This window comes from Podarcis cretensis (genome assembly GCF_951804945.1).
Source record: "Podarcis cretensis genome assembly, chromosome: 4".
Lineage (NCBI taxonomy): Eukaryota > Metazoa > Chordata > Lepidosauria > Squamata > Lacertidae > Podarcis > Podarcis cretensis.
Window position 1 is genome coordinate 52941795 of NC_137173.1, and position 23738 is coordinate 52965532.

The 23738-nt window shown below is 40.9% G+C and overlaps 1 protein-coding gene across 10 annotated transcripts in view; it reads right to left on the bottom strand.

The window, feature by feature from the left end:
- Positions 1 to 23738, bottom strand: part of TIAM1 (TIAM Rac1 associated GEF 1) — a 187948-nt gene that overhangs the window by 114953 nt on the left and 49257 nt on the right. The window contains exon 1 of one of the 10 annotated variants that reach the window (XM_079972005.1): positions 1322 to 1531. The exons of the other annotated variants lie outside the window; for them this stretch is intronic. The gene's annotated coding sequence lies outside the window, so the exon portion shown is untranslated. Of the gene's footprint in view, positions 1 to 1321; positions 1532 to 23738 lie in introns of those variants that run through there. 10 annotated transcript variants of the gene reach the window in all.

Here is a 23738-nt window from a genome sequence, read left to right on the forward strand (position 1 = left end):
CACCCTTGCCGATAGCCCTTGAAGGCAAAACAATGACTTGTTTGCTCATGCCCGCAGTATTTTGAGAACAGGCCTTTCCAGACTCTCGCTCATCCTATTAAACGGCCAGCGAAGTTGAGTAGTAGAAGCCTTCGCGTGTACTGAGGGACCAAACCTCTTTGCCTTTCTTGCCACATTAATCCTAGCTAAAATGCAGTGTTTTTACTACCTGGGCTATACAGTTTTGCACGCAACTTGCAAACTTTCCATATAAACACCAAAATGGCACTCCATCAGCCCATGTCCAAGAGCATGCTGGGTCCAGACTTTATAGTAGATCCTGAGCATGTTGCCAAAAATACACAATCTCAGAGTAGCAAAGTATTCAACAGGTTGCCTCTCATCTCAAGTAGTGCAATATAGGTTGGAACAAGTTTTACTTTTAGTGAGACACAGAGAGCAATTCTCTCACCTCAGTGACCTGCTGGCGTTTCCAACTGCATCTCTTTTCCTTCTCCCTACAACTGTCTGAAGAGCAAGGCTATAGACAAGTAGAGAAAGAAAGGGAACAGCAGAAAAATAACCAGGGGTAAGGGATTGACAGCAGAACTAAAGGCACTGCTCTGATCTGCTGGCTGCTATCTGCTGTCCCCAAGTGTACAGTGTACTATGTCTTTTCTAGAGTTGCCATATTTCAAAAAGTAAAAACTAGGACACCCTGAAAGTTGTTGATCTTTTTAAAGGAAGACCCCAAAACTGACTTGCCTAAGAGTCTGGACAAAGCACCGCTTTTCAGAAATTCCCCCTGGATGTCAATTCCGCCTTTGAAATCCCGCTAACGTCTGGGGAAATCCGGACGTATAGCAGCCTTGTTTTTTCCCATGCTGTATAAACACGTGCAACACCCGCTCTTGCTCATTACCCATAAAACCAACTTCATTCTGCAAATTTCTTGTGGACCGTCAGGCTTACCACATCTAAGTGCTTCAACTGTTCATGTATTAAAAAATTATCCCCCCACCTGCACTGTCTATATTTTAACGCCCAGGAGTCCACCTGCCATGTACTTCAAAATAAGCCTTTTCCACAGCATGGGTTAAGGCTACGGCTTTTTCTGGACACCTCCTATGCCTGACAAAATGCATTCAAACTAATTAGGCTGATATAAGAGCAAGTTATAATTCAACTGTTGTTGTTTTGCCTCTCTCCCATTCCCTTTCCCCCTTTTTCGAAGCTGCTTTGGTACAGAGTCACAATCACCTACATTAAACACCTGAGTGATGAATAAAGTATTACAGTTTTATATCTTCCTATTAATATCAGCTCTGGCAGAGTTCCTTACCCTAATTATGCCACAAGACTAGATGAAGAGTATCCTTCCAGATTCCCAGACAAACTGGAGACAACATGCTCTTCAAAATGCAATCCCGTATCCAAGCTTTGGGATCTGCCTCTGTGAAGTGTTTGATCAACATTACCCTGTCTGTGTCCACACCACGCTGAAGAAATCTCTACCTGACACACAGGGTGGGGAAAACAGGGTTATGCAGCCTACTCAGTGTAGGTGCATGTTTAAACAGAACACTGGGAACAGACACAACTGAACCCTAATAAATGTCAACAGATTGTCACACCCTGAAACACCTGCTAATTAGCATCCACTGTCATGTGTTAACCCATTGCTTAAACGCTATCATTTGGAGCAAAAGTAGGCTTGGGAGTAACTTTCAGAGCCTTTGAAATGCAGGCCATCCTCTGATTTGGGTAGCAATGAAATGTGAAATTTTAAAACAAGGAGCTGACTTTATTGCAGATCATTTAAAAAAGCTTTTGAAGGGAGAGAAAACCGGGGAAACTGTAGCAGATCACTTGAAGCATTCATACCCCCCCCCCAAAAAAAAAATTTCTGGGAAGTATAGTTTGTTAAGAGTGCTGAGAAGAAACCCCTATTCCTCTCACAGAGATACAATTCCCAGAGTTCCCTAGGAAGAGGGATTGATTCCAAACTACTCTTAAAATTCTAGCTATGAGGGGGAATGGGGTTTCCTAAGAACTCTCAGGATCCCTAACAAACTACAAGTGTTGGGATGGGAAAGCTCTTTTAGACTGGGAGTGTGCTTCCATTCTCCAGCCCTGGTCTCCACTGACTGTCATCCCTGACCATTAGGCATAATGGTTGCAACTGATGGGAATTAGGAGCCCAACAACATCTGAAAGGCCACAGGTTCCCTAACTCTGGCGTAGAACAGATCCTGCAGTACTATACTTATATTGGGCAGGGCCAGTTCATGGGAAAATCAGTATAGTATAAGTGTGGATTACCTAATTGTGTATGAATCTGTGCTTATATGTTCAGGTTACCCAAAAAATATTTTCTCTGAAATGCCAGATTTCCAACCTTTCCATTCATGCATCTTAGCCAGTAATAAAAAATGCTGCAGTCTACCATTTCCTGCAAAAATGAAAATAGTTAAGAAAACCTTTTTACAAGCTATAGGAGCCCTAATGACTATAATCCTGTCTTCTCTTCTTTACATTTTATTGGGAAAATATTTCAGGTACTGAAAGGAAGATTTGTGACGCCACACAGTTCTTTATACTATTCAAAAAGAAATCAGAACTAGTCAAATCCTGATTCCCACCCCCTACCCCAAGGCATTAAAAGTACACCACTTCCCTGTAATGACAGAGAAGTTGTGGTCTGAACAATATGGTTAGAAGGCCAATTAACAGATCCGTTTTGGGAAGCGGTAGGTGCCTCTGTTTTTTTCATTTTTAGTTTTTGTTCTCTGTACCTTAATTTTCCTCCTTGCAGCAAACTGCAAACCATATTACAGTGGTACCTCGGGTTAAGAACTTAATTCGTTCTGGAGGTCTGTTCTTAACCTGAAACTGTTCTTAACCTGAGGTACCACTTTAGCTAATGGGGCCTCCCGCTGCTGCTGTGCTGCTGCCACACAATTTCTGTTCTCATCCTGAAGCAAAGTTGTTAACCCGAGGTACTATTTCTGGGTTAGCGGAGTCTGTAACCTTAAGCGTCTGTAACCTGAGGTACCACTGTACTGGGGAATCAAAGAGCTGTGGCTCAGCACTAGAGCACACTAGGGCTGGGCGATGTCAGCTTTTCAAGATCACAGCATATCACCAGCCAAACATCACGGTCTGGCGATATACCCCAATGTTGAAAAAACAATCTACATTGGTCTCAGCCTGTGAGGCGCCGCGTGAAATTGCCACAGCTCTCACTGCAGAAGCTGAGGCAGTTTCACCCCAGTGCCGAGTAAGCTCTGCTAGGGTGCGAGGCTGGGGGATCCTTTAACTGCTCGGCTGAGGGGAATGGCAACCACACACTCCTCAGCCAAGCAGTTTAAAGATGCAGAGGGAGGAACAAGATGTATCAGCGCCTTGTCAATACAGCTTTTTTCTCCCTCTATGCAGTACGGTATATCGCTGGCGAAACCGCCACCGCTCCTCAGTCCCTCTGCTAGCAATGCTCACAGGAGGAAGTCACTAGCAGGGGGACTCAGGAGCGGTGGCAGTTCCACCAGCAATATACCGCTGAGTGAAGCTGACATCGTGGTCTGCTCCTCATACTGGTCCTGGGTGATATATTGATATGTCGTCCAGGCCTACAGCAGACAGCCCAGATTTAATCCCCAGCATCTGCAAGTGAGGCTGAGAAAGACCCCGATCTGCAAATACTGAGGGAAGAGGAAAAAATACAAAAAAGGCCTATTCACACATTTTTTCCAGAGTTTGCAAGAGGACACACACACTCCATTCCAGCTTGCAGCAAAAGCTTTTCTCCAAACCAGGCTAGCAAGCCATCCTGCAGACCTCTTTTGAAAAAACTAAATCACTCAACTGCCGGTTTTACAAAAAACAAAAATCCTGCTGTGTGCATTCAGTTCTTTGGCAACATGTAAATGGGCTTTCTGGATCCTGGCAAAAGCCACAGCAGAGGTCATCTGCCTCTGCCTTTCAATCACTAAGGCAAGCACAAATTTGTTATGTATTACTCCAATCATTGCTATGAAAATGATTTATTTTTTTTTAAGGGGATCAACAAAATTGTTTTACATAGTGTTGTCTTCAGAGACAGAAATATTTTGCATTTCGGTAGCACCTCAGAAGGTATCATTGTTATGTGGTTGGAGAAACACAGATCAATTCCAAAATTTGCTTAGCAAATAAGTGCTAAAAACAGGACAGACTGTGGTCAGAAATACATTACAGGCTTGCAATGCAAAGAGCTTGTGTCAGTGTTTCAGACAGATATGGCAGTTCTAATGGTAAGGGCTAGGGTATGGGTTATTTGTTCAAGGAGAGAAAGTCACTACTAAAAGGTAGAATTCAAAATTTCATTCAAGACAACAAACTATGGTTTGCAACTCCGCTGCAAACCAGGATCACATCCCAGTACAGTGGTACCTCAGGTTAAGTACTTAATTTGTTCCGGAGGTCCATTCTTAACCTGAAACTGTTCTTAACCTGAAGCAACACTTTAGCTAATGGGGCCTCCTGCTGCCGCCGCACCGCCAGAGCCCGATTTCTGTTCTTATCCTGAAGCAAAGTTCTTAACCTGAAGCACTATTTCTGGGTTAGCGTAGTGTGTAACCTGAAGCGTATGTAACCTGAAGTGTATGTAACCCGAGGTACCACTGTATACTGTTTTGGGGTTGCAGAGCAAGCACAAACCAAAGCTTATTATTTTGGACAAAACATCTCAATTATAGCTCTGTTAGGCATACAAGATAACCAACCCTGCCTTGTCATGTGAAGGTGGGGAGTGGGGAGGATGGGGCAGTGCAGGACACTTTAGCCTTGAAGAGAGCTTATGGCTTTTCTCAAATGAGGAAGAGAAAATAAGACATACAGAAGGGGAGGTGGTTGAACATGAGCCCAAAGCTGAGGTATGATACTATGGGACTTAGACACCAGACCACTTCATGTTTTTTTTTACACTTTTCACATGAAAGCTAAAAAGAAACCAAAGTGTGCTCCTATATGACTGTGCTCTAGGAGAAGGCTGCAGGTTTTGTAAAAAAAAACTTCTCATCCATGGGTACACCACTCCAGTTATGTGAAGAACCTGCACACCATCGCTGCTAATAAGCTGATGGGTGTTTGCAGTACTTTCCTTCTAGAAAAAAAGGTGCTGCTGCTGTGTATCCTTGAGTAATCCCAGAAAAAAGCACTGGGTGTTTGGGGAGGGGGGGAGTGTGCCTGTGGTAGTTGTTCTCTATACAATCAGGTCAGTGCAAGCAGTGCTGCTTACAAATGTTATAGTCCCTGCCTAAAGTGCTACCAGACAGAAGTGATTTTCAGGATCCTCTCCATAAGGTCTATGAAATAATAATAATAATAATAATAATAATAATAATAATAATTATTATTATTATTATTATTATTATTATTATTATTATTTATACCCCACCCATCTGGCTGGGTTTTCCCAGCTGCTCTCATTTAGCCTTCAGAGAAAGAACATTCAACAGCTATTGGAGGATGTGATTAGAAAGATTTTTATTCTAATGTCTACCAGTTACATGGAACGTATCTGTCGGTTAAAAATGGCAAAAACAGATTCTGGCTTGCTATCTAGGAAAAGATCATGATTAAACTTCCCAGTAAACACACCTGATTAAAAATAAATAATTTGGTTCATCATGCCTACTTTGAAATTTGTCTGAGTGTGCATGTGTATGTATACTCTCTCTGTGTGTGTGTGTGTGTGTGTGTGTGTGTGTGTGTGGAGAGAAAGAGAAATAGAGAAAGAAACACATACAGACACACGCATATAGGCTAAATAGCATGCCAAATATTGCAAGTTTTTCATTATTAAATCAGAGCACTGAGTTCAGAACAATTAGTTATCTTGCACGTGGGTTTGCATTTGGAAGTCTTTAGAGGCCGTCTGCTGCCAGGCTCTTCTGGAAATCCAGCTGGCAGTCATAAAGCTATTACTTCATTTGGTTGCATTTTGTACTTGTATCTGCCTTCTGGGTACAGAAGGCACCGGGCGAGGGCAGTGGGGGGGGGATAAATATGTGCAGACCAGAGTTTGATTCCATATAGTACTGTTTCATTTTAGTCAAGTTGCTCCTAAATTTATATTCATCCACAAGAGATTGCAGGTGGTATCTGATCGTGACACAAAGAAAATCAGTCAGCAAAATGGGGTGGGGGAAATTTCTGGCGATTCCCTCACTCCACACACACAGTGGCTCACACCCTCTCTAAATCTGCTCCAGAGAGGTGGAGACCCCACAGGAGAGATTTAGGGAGATTTACGGAGAGGGTTCAGGGTGCTGCAGAAGAGAAAATTGCCAAAAAATCTCTCTCTCCCCATTCAACTGATGCATCATTCTCTTTGTCCATGTCCTTCTTCTTGACATTCTTCTTCCAACAGGCTTTTGGGAACTGACTCTTTTTAAGGAAAGGCCTGGAACTATGATGTTTTTATTGTAAAGATCTGTATATAATAGATCATATATATTAATGTTTAATTGTTTTTTTAATTATTGCTTTTTCTATGTTTTAGCTGTAAGTTACCTTGAATCCCTGTCAGAGCAAAAGACAGAAAGCAAACAAACAAATTGTCAGATACTGGAATGTTAGACATCACTCATTGTTTTTAGATAGACACTTAGTGATCATCATTCAAAACAGTGTAACTAGTGTAAAACACCTTCAGCAGCAAAGCGAACCCCTGTTACTAAAATAAGAGATCTGGTTCTGTGGAGGTGACTCATGAGTAGAATGCCTTATGTGCTGAAGGCTTGCAAAACTAAGGCCTGAACATGTAAATTAAATTGTCAACCTGTGTTGGTTTTATTACAGGCAACATAAATGACTGTTATTGCTTTTATTCTGTCTGCAATTTGTGTACAGCAATCAGCATTTTAAAGCTATAAATATACAAGCCTTTTGCTTTGCTATTCCATGCAAGATTTAGTGTGCGGTGGAGCTTGGAGAGGGGCAAGTAACTGGGTGGCTTGAATGGGTAATCTCATTTCCTCTATTAGCACAAGGAAAGAGATGCTGTGGGGAGAATGGCATCCAATCAAGGTCTTTTACACACAGACCAGTTATCATGGAGTAACTACGAATCGTGCGTTGCATCCCTAGAGCTACTGCCTATGTAAAACGCTTCTTGAACTAAAAAAAAAAAAATCAATTAGATTTCATAAGCAGCACAGCATTACTGAGAGTTAGCTCTGGGTTGACAATTTAGGAAGGACATTTTTGCCAACGTGATCTGACTCCTGGCTCCAAGGCTGGCTTTACTTTCCCTACCACTGATCAAGGCAGCTTTGTATTTAAATTACGGTAAACACTTTCTGGGTAGCCACAGAGAAAAACAAGGAATTACATACAGGGAACTGAGTGGGATAGTGAAGGAGGGACTGTGCATGCCCTCCCTCCTCCAGCCCACTCACAGGGCAAAATGTATCAGCTGGTTCAGGAATGGTTCCAATATGTGCCTAAGACCAGGCCCCTCAAAGCTAAAGCAGTAGCTCAAACATTCAAAGATAATCTTCCCTCGAGAAATATTTTTAGCTTGGAACATGACAGGCAGAAAAGATTTGTGGTACTTGCTGTTGTTCTTACACAGCTACTATTTTTCTTTCCCAAATCAAGACTAACCAAGAGGCAAGCCCACAACATACATGTGGGTTTGTGACTGATATATTCCATTTGCTTTGAAGTTAATCACATCCATTTTGTATTGGCTAAATTCCCTGATATCTGCAAATGTCCATGTACTTTTAAACTCTATCCCCGTAGTATGGAGATTAACAACTGGGCAACCAAAGTGGATTTTATTGTGGCGGCCAAGAGACTTGTGTTTCAAAGTTGGAAGGGTAAATACCCACCGTCTATATTACATGATGGTCTGAGGACCTGGCTCATTCAAAATCATTTCACATAGGCATCGATTCTGTGTGGATACCTATTCTGACAAATGGAGGGCTTGTATTAATTTGCATGTTTCATTTAAGATCCATGTACTGTATTTGCCACTGAATTTGCAATATGAACTGAAGGTGATTTACTGTTATTTCTATTTGTATATAATAACAACAGTTATTATTAATATTCCTTTTCTTTCTTAATTATATTTCCCCCCCTACCTTTCCCATGTTAAATTTGCAAATAAAATTAATTCTAAAAAATACTGGCAATGGGAGGGAGGGGTGAAGCCAGATAATCCTCCCACAGCTCAAAGCATCCTGAAGGAGTCAGTCCAATACCTGCAGTCCATTTAATGTGCATATGTTGACTGTCAAACAGCTTAACTAAATAGCCTTGGCCCTAGAAGTCCAATAACCGTTTCCAAAAATGAAAAAGGAATGCTAAGTTCTGGCAAAGAACTGGCAGGCACTTTGACCCTAAAACAGATTCATTTGGCAGTCAGTAAAGCTGATTTCTAAGGAACTAACTTCAATATGAGCTGCCAGACTCAACACATGGGAAGTTATAATGATACAATTTTTGTTTGTTGTTTGAATTGTTCCAAGTACACATTTAAAATTATTTTTAAGGCTTTTAAAATTGCATTTATACCATAATAGTTATTTTTAAGTGACATCACCATCATATTTCATAAGGGTAGTATTAAATCCTGTATTTCTGAATGGGAATGTAACTTAAGACAATGGAACATTGGTTTGCTTAGTATTAAGTATTTTTGAATTTTGTTTGGGGGCATAAATATTGTTTAAAGGTAAGTCACTGAGAAAGAGCATATTCCCAGTGTTTATGTAGTGGATTTTATTTATTTATAAAACCTTGGTACAGCTCAACACAAAAAACATTCTGAGTGGTTTGCATAGAAACAGTAAAAGAACAAAAATAACACTTCCTAGAAACCAAATAGAAATGAGATAGGCACAAAGAACAACTGTATATCACAACTTAACAGTGTACAAAAAAATAAAGCTTTAGAGCCAGAGTCTAGTAAAGGTTAGGTAGATAAAAGTTTCTAAGCGACATTAAAATGTCATTACTGTCTCTGCCTTATGAGTTACCACCCACCTTCTGAATCATTAACACCAAAAAGCGCCACTTCTGCATAGTCACACAGTGACAATCCACTGGTTGTCAGAAAACCAGCGATTTCTTCTTAGAAGATCATGAAGATTGACTTGATCTGTACCAGAGGATACTGTCTACTAGGTATCCTTGTTCCAAGTTGTTTGGTGTTTTAAGAACCTGTGACCTCAGCTCACCTTTGGTACTGAAAACTAATTTGTATGCTAAGAATGCGGTCCAGAGGGAACACTAATACATCTTTTGCAGCTGGCTCTGGTTGGTAGATCTTGCAAATGAAGTAAAGCCAAGCAGATTTGATTAGCCGAATGTCTGTCCACTCTTGTTCTCAAATAGGCTCACTTTTCTCTTTACACCACCTCTTTGCAAACTCCCCTTTTCTCCATTGTACAAGTGTTGACTTTGAATTACCATGGGTGTACCCCATCACAGTTGTCCTCTCTCCGCCCCCCACCAGCATGGATTTCTCTGCAGGTGGGAAACAGACCACAAACAGCTAGTATCTGGAATTCCCAATGGGGCCACAAATTGTTAGGGAAGGGACTGCAGCTGGCCCACAATCCTAGTACAGGCCTGCTCTCTGACAATGAAAAAATAGCTAGAGTTTTAAATCAAAAGCACTACATACATTGGAAGGAAAAGAAACCCAATGCTACAAGTTTAGGTATGCAAAGAATGCTGCCCTTGGTGACCTGAACAAATTGCTTCTAGACCATGAGCCAATTCAGTCCTACCCTCCCAGCACACCAGCAGGGAAGTAATTATCATCAACTTAAGTGAGCAAGTTCTTGACTTGAGAGCATCCAATTTAAAACTGAATTCAAGATGCAGGAGGGAAGCCTGACAAGAAACTGACTACCAGTGTTAACTGCATGTGCAATGGAGAACAGAGCTCAGGATGGTTCAAAGACGGCACATGGCGCGATGTAATTTCCTAAAGAGCACATCTATAATTCTACACAAAAGACTGCTGTAGACCAGCTGTGTTAACACCCTCTTGTGAGGCCAATGTTTAACCGTTGTGAGAGGAGTAATGGAAGTCTACAAGAGCCTTGCAAAGCTGTACTTTTTGGTAGCATTTCCACTTATTAAGGCATTAATATTCATATTCACCTTAATTCCCCAAGCTTCTTCCTTATTCTATAATGCTTCAGTGGGCAAACTGTTTTTCTTCCTGTACCTCCCCCTAGAGTTCCAAACTGGTGCCAACACTGTTAATTTCTAAGCACTAACTAAACATGTTGTCTTAGACTGTAGTCGAGCAAATCCTGACTAAATTTTATGAAGTTTAAATTTACAGGTATTTTCTTGATTTTTAAAATAGGCTTTAGAGATACAATAATCTCATGTGTCTGACCAGCCTGGGAGATACGTGAAGAATTTGGTTTGGTAACAGAAATCACAAAAGGGTTTCCCTAGATTTAAATTACACTTGGTGAAATTCTGTGGTCACCTTAAAACCCTCCAGGGAAAGATTCCAAAACTCTCCTCAGTAGCTTTGTTTTCAATTCATCATGCTCTTAGGTCATATTTCCCAATAGCAGAATGGCTTCGCGGCAACTTGAACTCCTTCTAAATCTTCTGTCAGGGTGTTGTGTGCGTGTGTGTCTTCTTCCTCTTTATTATGAAACCCTTTCAGATGTTTTAAATCATCTGCCAGGACCATCATTTCATCTTTTTTTCCCTTTAACCATGAGCAGCTCATTCAGAATTTCCTCTCACATATTCCAAAGCTTTGATTATCTTTGCATAACTCCTCTTCATATCCTCCAGTTTGCTGGCTGGTAAATGCCATCAAGTGGTAAAATAGAACTAGGCCCTTGGCACTCTGCCCCAACATGGACTGATTAAAGCAGCAGCACCATCTTCTTTATCATACAAGTTTATGTCAGAAGCAGCTTTTTAAGATATCAGCTGGCTCTGGCCTTTAAGATTATTACTATTTACTATATCCTGCCCTACCTCTTAGAGAAGCCTAGGATGGCAAAACCCACAAGCAACAAAACCATCCAAATATCTAAAAGCAATTCCAATAACAGACACAGATATGGGAAATATCTACTTGAAAGGCTTGTTAAAAGAGTAAGGTCATTAGTAGGCAGCAAAAAGTCAACAGGCATGGCACCTGTCTAATATTTAACAAGAGAAAATTTCAAAGGTAGGTGCCATGACACTAAAGACTCAATTCCTATATTGTGCAGAATGGACTTCCTAATACAATGGTATCTTCAGGTGGCCCTCTCCTGCATTGCTCAGTGGTTTATTGGGTGGGTAATATAAGGGATGAGACTCTCTTTTAGGTATATTGGTCCCAAGCTGTATAGGTTTTGTATACTGGAACCAGCAACTCAAACTTAGCCCAGTTCCAAATTGGCAGCCAGGTCAATGAGTGAAATCAGAGCTGTGATTGATGGGTGCTAGAGAGAAATGTAGTGTCATACAAGCCTCAGGGAAGACCCAAAAATAGCTTCAAAATGAGCCACAAAGTTCCTTCTTCAGGCAATGAAGGAGGATCTTCCTGGTTCGTTTTGAAGCTGCTTTTGGGCTTTCCTTGGTGCCTGTGTCACTCTAGTTTTCTCACTGTAGAGTCAGACATTGGAGAAGGACTACAGGGTTCATTCTTAACAGACTACCTGCTTAATTATGGAGCTGGTTTTTCATCTTCCGTGGAAGAGAATTGATTGTAGCCCGGAGGAAAAGAATGGAGAAATCCAAGGTTTTAGTGTAGCTGTGACTGGGTAATAGCATGTCCAGCCAAAATCAAAAGGTAGCGGCAAAGACATGGGTGCACACTCTTTCTAGCTCAGGTTCAATTTCATGTAAAAAAAAGCTGTGTTTTTAATGGGTAATTAAAAAAGAAAAACCCTCATAATGCAAATGTAAAAAAAAAACCATCATCAGTATGTACATTTTGCTGCATGGTAGGGGAGGTTATGGTTGAGAAATTACGAACCACACAAAAAATAGCCCATACGTATATCACTGGGGGTGAGGGCTGAGAGAGACAACCCTGCAGTATAGTCTAGTATTGTTACTTAGTCCTTTGGTGTGTTGGGCTTTTTTACAAAAGGGAAATGCAGTTGGGGGGCTGTTTAGTTGACTGAAGCAGCAATATGGGGGGATGGGGGAGATTATTGATTTCTTTTCCATGCACTTGGTGGAGAGTTGTAGTTCAACAACATCTGGAGGACCAAAGGTTCCCCCCACCTGAATCAGATAATACTGAGCTAGATACACCAGTTATATGTCCTGATATAAAGCAGCTTCCTGTGTAAAATCATCCTGTTATGCACACATGCACCCCTCTAATATGGGAGCTTCCCATATGTGATGGGTCAGGACTGAACCATGAACAAAGTATTTTAGGAGTTCCTTTTGCTATAATGTAGCACAGCCTCTAGAACTCCCCACACTATAGTGCAATCATATGCATGATTTCTCAGAAGTATATTAGCATAGGATCACAGCGCCTTTATCTGAAGTCTTCTTTTTCTTTACCAGCATCTTAAAATTGCTACATAACCAGTGATGCCTAGAATCTTTAAAGTGCCTGCAAAAAATGAAATCCGTTGCTTTTCACATCTAAAACCACAAGCCAGGTGCCACCACTTTGCAATGTACCTTTGATGAATGCAGAAACTTATGCCTAAAAAGGAACACCTGTGTTCTTAGCAACCAGGCAGTCTGAATCATACTGCTATATTATACATTTGTAAGTTTACATCAACAGAATATTGGTGAGCAAATGTCTTATTACGTCAAGGTCAGATTGCTAAACAAATTTTTAAAGTTGTTAACAGTACTTATTTTACCTCCAGGAAGGGGGAAAATGATTCAAAGGAAACAAACTGGGAACCAATCATCCCGAATAGAGACCATAGGATACATTTATATAGCCATATTTATTCCAACAGAACTGTATCAGTTTAACATACCTCTCAATCATGACACACTATATAGCCATTTAAATATATGGGTAATGCTTCCCTGTCTTCCCACAATAGCCACTATCCATCATCTTTCACTCAAGGAAACATGAAATTTTTCAAGCCCTTACACAATTCCCCACATAGTATTTTCTTCCATTTATTCAATGGCGGGGGAAAGCAGATCTTCCATTAATAATAAGGCAAAGAAGATTTCAGAGGACTGTACAGACTGTGATGTGCATGCTGATTTGCAGGATTCAGGGCAGTGCAATGCAGAAGGCAGCAGGCAAGGTTCTCAACTACTGTGGCTGCCAGGAGCACAGCTCAAGTTCAGTTGTGACCTTAAAGAGTGTCCACCAATCTTTACCTGATAGAAAGTAAAACTCCTTTAGCACAGATTCACAATAGGCAGAAAAGTAAGTCCATTTTAACATTGGGTGGCCGACCCAGAACTGTCATTCTGCAGAGCAACGCCAACAACACACTGCACCCATCTGAGGGAGCTTTGAATAGAACATCCTTCCTTGTGCCAGAACTGCTGTGACGATAGGCATTTTGCCAACACTAAATGAAGGACTGATGTATCTTAGTAATCACGCTGGTAGACCTTCATCAGTAATACTCAACGGTGTGCCCCTGATGGGTTACTTGTGGCCCTCCCAACTGGTTGGCCAATGCTCAGGGATGAGTGGGGCTGTAATTCAGCAATGCTTGGAGAGTCACAGGTTCCCCACCCTGTTCTATGCCCAACCATCTATGAAGCAAGCGAGAACAGTGCTGGTCCCCATGGTGTGGCCCTAGGCAGCTGCCAGTTCACTTGTCTTCTGGCATGGGTCATGAAGTGCCCTGATCTAGATTACAGAATTATCTATTTCTGCCAAACATTAGTGTTATAAAAATTCTCCATTTATTACTGACCTTTCATTCTTGCATGTATGATGCACGTTTTCTGCTTCGGTGCAACACCATCTGCTACCCCAGCAGCTGCACTTACACCCAAACTTGTGCCCAAATGTACTCTTTTCTGTTGTCCTATTTAGATCGGCAATGAAGTTCTGTGTTCCAAAAACCTCACATTTAATGAATTGTTTGGTTAGTATCCCCAATCATCTCTATACTTTTTCTTCTAAAATTAACTGTTTCAGGTTTAGCCTGTCACAAACAGCCACTATTTTAGTAGATTAAAAATGAATAGTTGGGACAAACCCAAAACCTAGTTTGACTCGTTCACTCTATGCAGAGCCAGCAAATAGTTTATATTTGTCCTTGGAAACAACTTTTTGTGCAAAATGTATCTCCTCTGAAGCAGAAAATTTAATTTTGTGAAGTATGGTACAAAAAACTACAATTATCACAGTCTTGCTTTTGTGTTTATCAACACAGACTGGCCTCTGCTTTTCCTGGACCCAAGGCCTGCTCCTGGGACATCAACTTTGCATTTTTAAAATTAAATTCTGGAATCTCTCTCCAATCACAAACTCCTTTTGAAAATAATGGGTTTTTCTTTCCTTTTCAAGAACACTGCACCTTGAAATTTGGTAAGGCCAGTGAGGATCAGTTTTTTGTGTATAAAATAGATTAAAGCCACAAACCCCTATTGCCCCAGAATAATCAACACCAAATTTTGTTACTGGGCACAATGAATAATAAAAAATGTACAGTGTTTTTATAAAATACATTTTGCTTGATTTTTAAAAGACACAATAACAGTTGTAGCCCATTGTTGAGGCTAAGCATTAAACACAGGAAAGCATTTCCATAACAGCATTTGGAGGGGGAGAAGGAGTTGATGCGGCATTGCTTCAGCTGATCAGTTCCAGTCCCAGCTATGTGGTCCTCACCATGGTAAACCACTTCCTCATGGACTGCCACCACACAGGAGCATTTTTAAACAGTGCTCACTGTAATGTTTTAATCCACCTTGAGTCAAAGTTCCTGCACTTGCTTTCTCAAATTGCAGCAAAATGACAACTCATACAACTCCCTTTTAGGATGTTCTCCTTGGACAGTTGCCAGCCATGCCCAACACTGCTGATGCCTCCCCTTGTCTCACCTTAAAAAACTTCTGAGCTAGCATTTCAAACAGTACCCTTTGAATTTCCCACAATGGCCCTGGTTTAGCATCACTCTGTGACAGTATGAGTGCTGGTTGGAGTACAGTGCTACCTCGGGATGCGAACAGGATCCGTTCCGGAGCCCCATTCGCATCCTGAATAGAACGTAAGATGCACCTGCGCGTGACGTCATTTTGAGGGTCTGCACATGCGCGAGCGGCGAAACCCGGAAGTAACGCGCTCTGTTACTTCTGGGTTGCCGCAGAGCGCAACCCGAAAGCGCTCAACCTGAAGCACATTCAACCCGAGGCATGACTGTACAGGTAGGTACAGCCAGGTAAGCCTGCCAGAGCCCACTGAAAGAGGAAGGGCCCACCAGAAGACACTTTGTCCAGGCCCCCTTCAAACCTGGAAACAGCCCTGCCTCCTGGGTTTCTATTATTATTATTATTATTATTATTATTATTATTATTATTATTATACCACCCTTCATCTGAAGATCACAGGGTAGTTTACAATATACAAACACAAAAATCCACACCATAATAATGAACAAAACAATAACCCTACGCAAACAGTTTAAAAGGCCAAATACTGTTTATTAGCCAAAGGCTTAGCAAATAATGGGGGTGGGGGGACCCTGCACATAATGCTATTTTATGTTATCAATCAGCAGCAGTGCTTCAGAGAGCCTTACTTAAACCTTACTTTCTGAATTTCACTATTCAGTCAACAGTTTTCATTAGTGACTCCATGTATACACAATAACCCTTCAAAAAGTTAAGCAGCAAAATGGAAACCCATGCTGTATACCAAATGGCTGTTATGTTCTGGAACATCCTTACACTTCCTGTAACCTGTTCCTGCTAGCAACTAGGAATGCATGCTTGGGGTGTTAATTTTCTAAAGAAATGACCTGCATATGTCTTTAAGAGCACAAACAACTCCCCATTAACACTATTGTTTACGTGAAAATTACCAGCTCTTCCACATTTAGATGTTCTGAATCATCCTCATTTATCTTACATAGTTAAAACTTGTTGAACACTTTTTTATCTTTCTCGTATGTGGCTGCTGCACTGGCCTGCCTCTAGTTACCCAATCCATTTTACATCACCTCATTTTTTCACATGGTACTCTCAGGTTATCCTAACTAAAATGAGAGGTAAAAAATAAATAAATGTTTTAAACAGAAGCAGCTAACACAATTTGCAGAGGGGTTTGATCTGTCACCAAGGAAATTCTTCTGGTTCCCCAGGACTCTAAATTGGGCAGCACTGAGAAAAGAAAAACAAAAAAGTAGACACAGCACTGGGTTAGGTGGAGAGGTTTAACCTCTCCATCTAGATAAGCTCCCTGATGAGGATACAAATTGCCCCCTCCCTGGTCATCAGACTGATGATAACATGAACAGCATGGGGTGATAATTGCCTGCCCCAGCTCATCTGGGTTGGCGCCAACGGTGAATGCGGTCTTCCAGACAAAAATTGTTAGCTACCCCATGGTTTTATAGAAAACTTGTCTATATAATGCCAGTGACTCCAAGAGCTGCAGTGAAGGGGTAAATGCAACATTTTAAAACCAAATAATTCAAATGCAACAAAACAGAATAGAGAAAATGTGAGTATTATTAAGCATCCAATATTTACATTACCCATACTCATATTTACATATTAATTCTGCTAACATTCGTGTTTGCTAAACAAATGCTTGATATACAATAAAACACATTATCTATTCAAGAAGTAACATAAATTATTTATTCCAAATTTGATTTTAAAAATCCTTTTTATAGTTCCTTGAAAAAACATTGTCAGTTTTAAGTGGAATTATCTTTCTAGAGCAGCTATGCAAATTTGGTCTGAAATGACCACTGGAACAGACCAAAAGCCTATTGCGTCCAGCATCCCATAACACAAACAAATTTGTGTTATTTAAGGAGGGGAGATGCACACGCAGAATGCATTATACACTGTTATTGCATCAAACATTCCATGGCTATCTGCTACAATCTTCAAAGATACCGGAAAAATATATGGTTCAAACATTGTACGGCTTTTTCTATAAATTTGGCTTGCATAGTTTCATCTGTCCCATCTTTATTTATAAAGCAGAATACTTACAGAAGGTGGTGAAACTTCCAAGTGGGGTCACTGCAAAAGCATCCCTTCTGTGTTATGCCTTCTGGTGTTATGCCTGTTTGGGTATGTTGCTTGCATATATGTTAGATGCAAGCAGGGTGAGCAGGGATGAATGCACTCAGCTGTCCCTGCGCTGCCATGTGCCTTACTCTCCACAAGTTGGAGGGTCAAGCCTGAAGAGGGAACCCTCTTCTACTTGAGGAGCTCCCACCAAGTGACAGGGAACTCTGTAAAATTGGCATTCAAATTCAGGAAGGGAGTCTCCACGAGAAGGGGGCTTTCCACTTCAGATTTCACCCTCCAACTCATGGACCTTGGGGGGGGGCAGCAATTTGAGGAGAGGCGCTATCCATGCTCATTCTCACATGTAGCCTTTACACACGAGCAATATACCTGAATCAGATCAACCTCAGACCTGAGTACTCAAAATGCCTAGTTCTTTTATTCTCAAGGGAGGGAGAGGGAAGGGAGAGAGAATTTAATCTGAACCAAAAGTGTGTAGGAAGAATATTCAGCATGTAGGAGTAAGAGAATAATATTTTAGCTGGATATTGCAGCTGTCAGAGAGAATTCTGAGACTGCACTCCCACACAAAGCAGATGCATCTATTCACTTCTGATTTTAGGTGGTGTTCAAATGTTCTCCCACTTCCCAGTTACGGAAAGTGCTCAGAAAACCCTTTCCTCTGCTCATGAGCATTATGCTCTCACTGCTCTTCCAGCTTCTGAAAATTGACAAAAATGTAGATTAAGTTTACCTTTGCAAATTTCAAGAAGCTTTTTGCCTTTAAAACAGATACACACAACTCATTTCAGAGTTTTGTTATCCATGGCAAAATTAAAACAAATGATGATTTAATGACCACAAGTGTGTTGCTCCTGCCTTGCTCCTGACTGTGCTACAAAAGGAGAGAAAACAAGCCAGAGCCCGGCTTGCCATGAGATGTGAACCCAGGCTCATGGCTGGTTCCTCTTCAACCCAGTAGTGGTAAGACAACAAACCTTTTTTTCTCCTTCTGATTTGTTTGGTGTGAAACAAGTTACAAGCCATTGTCATCATTACAAGCCTTTCCCCTCGGCTTCCAGTTCTGGTCTGCCTTAATGGAGGCAGCCCCCATGACAGCAGGAGAGTGTAGGCAATGGAAAAACAAGGATGATAGAGAGTAAATCATTCTTGCAAGTTCCCCCCAAGGATGGGCTTCACTCGCACTCTGTCTCAGTACCTGGCTCTTGCTGCAACATGGAATGCAGGGGCCAGGGAGCTGCTGAGTACAAAAGCACTTCACCTGGCAAAAACCCTCCAATGCTGCCATTAAGAAGCAGAGGTTCTCCTGTTAATTAGAGCTTAACTGGACTAAAGTACAGGTGTGTGCTAGAAGAGATGAGATCACAAACTGTGAACAAACCAACTGCAAGGACTTTAAGGTTTGAATTTGAGATAAAATTCAATTTGCACTTCATTCGGTACAAAAGTCGACAGGGGAGGGGATCCTACGGTTTGTTTATTTAAAGTTTTCCTATCTACATTTATGATTCGGCAACCCTCCCCTGAATCAAAACAAAAAAAAATTCCTTCCAGTAGCACCTTAAAGACCAACTAAGTTAGTTCTTGGTATGAGCTTTCGTGTGCATGCACACTTCTTCAGATACACACATGCACACGAAAGCTCATACCAAGAACTAACTTAGTTGGTCTTTAAGGTGCTACTGGAAGGAATTTTGTTTTGTTTTGACTATGGCAGACCAACACGGCTACCTATCTGTAACCTCCCCTGAATGTTAGTTCAAATTATACCTGTACAAGTGAGGATGGAAGAAATTGGATTTAAAATATGGATTATAACATCAGACTGAACTGTGTGTGTAAAAAAGGGGGAAAGAGATGGAAGCTCTATTTTGCAAAAGGTTTATGATGGAGACTTAGAGCTAACTCTTCTGCATCCTTTATTATCTATGAAGTGAACTGAATAACACTAAGAGGACTTGGAATTTAATTTAACTGGAAAGATAATTGGCCATATATCTTCAGCTGGAAGGATGAAAGAAGTCTGTGAGCTGCCAAGGAACTGATAAGGTTTCTTACTAAGTCATCTATAATTCGATAGACTGCTCTTCTTCCCAGGCTTGGGGAGGGGGGAATGGTGACAACAGTTTATTTACTGGGACAGAGCAACTTTTGCAGCTGCTGTTCTCGGTGCAAAACAATGAAGCATGAGATGGAGAAAGAACAATGATATAGTTTGAGTCCCTTGCTTGAAGTTTGTCAACACAAACAGAAGTTATTAACACTGCAGTTGCTGCATAAGGAATTATTATTATGACTGGAATGTAATTGAAACTAGTAAGATTTGGAATGCAGAAATAAAGAAAATTAGAAAGTCATCAAATCTAGCATGTAGGGGGCCTACTTTAATTAAATTACATAATTTATTTGAATAATTGGTATTAATAAGTGTATTATAAATTGGCATTGTTATAATGAGGCTGTTATTGTAAAATAATTGAAAACTAATAAAAAAATATATCTATGACAAGCCTTTCCTCTCCATGGAACACATTTAAGAGCAGGAGAGGAGCAAAGCACTTTGTATGCATTCAACCATAGTTTAATTTAAACTGTGGTTTAACATTGCATGGGAAGTGGGTCAGAGGGAGGCTTGATTCACAGGGCTTCTTGGGAGAGTAAATTCCAAGGTTGGAAAGGAACACCATGGACACGGTCTTCTGCTGTCCCATATAGTATCCATGTCAAGAATAAATTACAGAACTATAGGAAGTGGATTCATATCAAGACCAATATACTGCTCCTTCCCCACCCTGCATTTACTCACATTTACATGATAGAGTCAGTTTATGTACATCTGAACACAGTCATAGCTAATGCTTTAGCTGGCTCTCCAAGCACATAAGTAAACTGCTAAACCTGTCTCTAAGGGAGGATGACATTACATCTTCTACTGTACAAGCATCCATATTGTGGATATGGGCAAAGGAAGAATTTGAATTGGCATGCTCTTAGTCCTGAAGCACAATTTTTTTATTTAATTTATTACGGGATTTACCGCATTTACTTGAGTCTAATGTGCAGTCGGATCTAATGCACACCTCAATTTTCAAAACCTTGAAACAAACAAAAAAATCTGCTGGTGAATGTAATGTGCATCAGCAAAAAGTTCACTCTTGACAAGAATAAATTTTTATTAGTAGCTTCTTCATGGCTTCCCCCGTAAGCGAAAAAATAAAAATAAGAGGCTTTTCCTGGCACAAAAAACCACAAAGCAAACACCTGACCCACCACAAAACCCTGGCAGCAGCAGAGTTTTGAAGAAAGGAAAGATCTGCTCAGTTTAAACTTAAGTTTTACCGTATTTATTGAGTCTAATGCACCATCAAATATAAGGTGCATCCCATTTTTCACAGTGTGATTTGGCAAAAAAAGTGTGCATTAGACTTGAGTAAATACAGTATATCCCACCTTTCCTCCACAGAGCTCAAGCTGGCACACACTATTCTTCCCACAGTATTTATTTGGTTATTTATTTTGGTGTCTATCCTACCTTTTCCCACAGCACAATGTGATTGATATATAAAAAACTGACCAAGGTAATCATCATACATATGTACCCATGAAACCAATGCGGAAAAAATCGTCATAGGTTAAAGTCCTGTTGCTTTCAATGGGAACTAAGTGCAACAAAAATGAAGAAGCATTCAGCTGTGTTTTACTCTGGATCTAACCCAGAATATTATCCTAACCTGTTTAACCTCAGCTATTAAAACCCAGCCCAACAAGGAAGTCTTGCAACGCCTCTGGAAGGGCATGCAAGCTGGTTGTTAAAATTTACTGCCCCTAAGAAAAATGTGTTGTCAGTAAGCAAAGAGTTCCACAGCAAAGACCAATTAATTCCATCCACGTAGATAAAAATTCACATCTGTAAGACAGCAGCTCATAAGAAAATACAGACTCCCAGACCCCTGTTAAGGAAACCAAGTATGTCTAGCTCAGGAATTCTCACCTCTAACAACACTGATCTGTCCCTTAGGTTCCACTTCTTGGCCTACTAAGAATTTTTCAGAGTGATAAGTAGCCTCTTGATGAAACATCCCAGTTAAGTGTTGTTGCTCAGCTGTCTGACTAGAAAGATCCTTATTCAAACCTCACTCACACACTAAGTCAGTGGATTACATTGGAACAGTCACTAGCTATCAGCCCAATCTACACCACAGGGTTGTTGCAAGGGTGAAATTGAGAAGTGGGAAGCATGTATGCTTGGAAGAAAGGTGGGATATTGATATAATAAAAATGGTTGTTGCACATGTTGAATTAGAAGCAAGTGCCACACTGAGACTTATTACCAAGTAAGTGTGCCTTACAGCCTAAATTCCCAAATAGGGAACGGGGCTTGAATATGCCCATACATCTCTAAAGGGCATATACAGAACACACAACAGGCATGATAAATGGTGTTGTGATGTTTTAAATAAACAGATCTTTGAAATGCTGATAGATGTCTCAGTCACCACACTATTATTACCATCAAGGCAATAACACGCTTACTGAGATGCAATAAAATGGGTTGTTACATTAACAATAGCCTCCACGATAAAATAATTAGCCACCTTCTCAATTATCACAAGGAAAACATTATGCAAGGGAGTCCTAAGCTGCCATTTAAAATGTGGTGCATCAGCTTTGGCTCTGGATACCTGTATATGAGCGCAGAGGGAATGGATAGGAAGAAAGAACCAAAAAATATACCCCATTATCTGGCAAAAGGGAAGCACCTGTATTTTCTCCTTGAACAGAGGATGGGTTAGATCCAAAGGGACGTTTGTATGAACTGAAGGCACTTCTGCTTGTGCAAAGGGAGTTCACAATTGTACTGAATTACACACCTTGATCCCTGTTACAACCCCCCCCCCATCACTTCTCATGCCATTCCAAAGGGCTTCTCAACCGCCCAGGAGCACCTTTGGGGAGGCACAGAAAGCACAAAGAGTTATAGCTAGGAAGAACTGATAGAGAGCTCATCTTGTGGTTTAACAGATCAAATCTTATAAAATTTCTCGTAACAAGAGCTAACTATGGCTTAAATTGGAATACAGGCAGAATCACTTTCTTTTGTTTAGATGTTCGAATGGTGTCCATATCAGAACAGCCAAATAGCTTCATAAACAAGCCAACTTAATCGTAATTCAGTAATAAATATTACACTATTTAATGCTAACAGATGTTGAATATTGCTAAACTAAAGAAATTAAGAGCATATGGGGGAGATACGCTAAAAAAAATACAGCTTACTTTTCATTCTTAGCTTTAGACTTAATGTAAATTATACCTCTAATCCCAACTATGAATCACTATACTGATCACAGAGTCACATAAGTGCAGAGCTGGAAGGGATCCAGGGGGTCATCTAGTCCAACCCCGTCATGCAGGAATCTCAAATAGATCATAAATGACAAATAGAGCAGCTTCTCTTGTTTTAGATACCAATATGGAGATTAACAATATCACCATGTAGTAAGCATGTCACATGTGACTTGGAAAAGATTTCATCTGTGTTGCTGAGAAGAAAGTAGCAGAAAGCATTAAATGTTTTCTGACACGTTGGAACAGCTTGCTATAAGATCAATGATCAGAGAAAGGAAATCCCATGTTTCAGGATGCAGTCCTATCATTGGCACATGTTAGGAAGGAAGCTCAACCACATAAAACACTGCTGCTACTCCCCTCCTTCCTCTAAATATAAAAGGAACTGGCCAGCAATGGAAGGGTGATACCAGATGTGGAAGGAAACGCTTTGATCAATAACTAGAAAAATGTGTTATAATTAAGATCTACCCCTGGAAACTAAGGCACATAGCTCCTCTTCTTTCATTTGCTTTAATCATGTCAACATGACAAAAATCTGTCATCTCCTTGCCTGGTCAATAAGGAAACAGTGGTTCAGATCCAGACAAGTTCTTCCCAATATGGTTTTGGAGAGCAGGTGGGTCACATGCAGCCGTCGACCACTCTATGCAGCCCACCAAGCCCCAGGAAGCTTGTCTGCAGTTCCCAGCTCATGAGCTATACCAGCTCTGCAGTAGTGGAAAGATGGAAACAGGGACAACAATCTTTTCTCCACTGCCCAGATGATGGCTGCTCAGCAAAGCAGCAGAGACCTTGCATGGAATGCTAAACCAAACAATGGCATAACACAAACACGTAAGCATAAGAGTTCCGGGAGAGATTATCAAGATCTTCCGCTGGTCCTGATACTGAGCTGCAGTAAGGTAAGGCATGGTGTGGGCTGAGTGGGTAGTCCAAACCCAGGATTGTGGCTTATCTCGCTCCAGACAAACCACAAGGTGTAACCAAGGTTACATGCTGAGTCAAGTTCAGCAGCAGAAGGTCATGAGGAGGAGCACAAGAGGAGCAATCTGCTCTCTTGAGAACACCCAGTCTTACTAAGCCATCATTTGCCTCAGTGGGATGTGCGAACTGGCTCAGTGTGTTTATGTGCAATGTCCCCAAGTTCTAGTAAAAGGGATAAGGAGAAAGGGGAATATATGTGCATCTCCAATTCCTCGTTC